The following is an 898-nucleotide window of genomic DNA, read 5'->3' as shown; positions in this document are numbered from 1 at the left end:
TGCGTGGCAAAAACAAAAAAAAATTAACTCTAGTCTTTGATCCTGACATAGACATAACCTTAAGGAGATTCAGAAAAGAGTCTAGAGCAGAAAAAGTCATAGGGAGTGATAGTGAATTAGAAGCTGTCCATTCTCCAGAATTTCAGAACAATCCTAGAGTGAAAAGAACACCTACATCTTTGAGACAACTAAATTCAGAAATAGAGATGGCAGAACAAACTAGAATTAGAACATTAGGGGACTATGCAATTCCTAACATGCAAGGTTTTAACTCTTCTATAATCAGGCTAACTATTCAAGCCAACCATTTTGAGATTAAACCTGCCTTATTACACTTAGTCCAACAAGATCAGTTTTCTGGTGGAAATTCTAATGATCCTAACCTACATATTTCAAATTTTCTACAGCTATGTGACACCATAAGAATAAATGGGGTTAGTGAAGAAGCCATCAGACTGAGACTATTTCCTTTTTCCTTGAGAGATAGAGCAAAATGCTGGTTATAAGCTCAACCACAAGGAAGCATTACAACTTGGACAGAACTTGTGAACAGGTTTCTAACCAAGTACTTCCCTCCATCCAAAGCCGCTAAGCTGAGAGGAGAAATTACATCCTTTGTTCAACAAGATGGAGAATCATTGTATGAAGCTTGGGAAAGATACAAAGAATTGCTAAGAAGGTGTCCACATCATTGTATTCCAGATTGGATGTAATTAGAAACTTTTTATAACGGGATGAATGCAGTAACAAGAACAATGGTTGATGCTGCTGCTGGAGGTTCATTAAATACAAAGTCCTTGGAAGAAGCTCAGAGGATTATTGACATGATGGCATCTTCAATGTATCAGAATTCAAACTCAAGGAATCAAGGAAGAAACTCTGGTTATGAAGCTAAGGT

The 898-nt window shown here is 37.0% G+C and overlaps 1 non-coding gene across 1 annotated transcript; it reads right to left on the bottom strand.

Annotated features, from left to right (window-relative positions):
• Positions 1-590: 590 nt before the first annotated feature.
• On the bottom strand, positions 591-697 carry LOC113864223. The gene has a single exon (XR_003504765.1). It is a non-coding gene; the product is annotated as a small nucleolar RNA R71 (small nucleolar RNA).
• Positions 698-898: the final 201 nt, after the last annotated feature.

Source organism: Abrus precatorius, unplaced genomic scaffold (genome assembly GCF_003935025.1).
Source record: "Abrus precatorius isolate BTA unplaced genomic scaffold, Abrus_2018 Scaffold31, whole genome shotgun sequence".
NCBI lineage: Eukaryota > Viridiplantae > Streptophyta > Magnoliopsida > Fabales > Fabaceae > Abrus > Abrus precatorius.
Note: the sequence above shows the minus strand (reverse complement) of the source record. Positions and strands in the feature narration are given on the sequence as shown.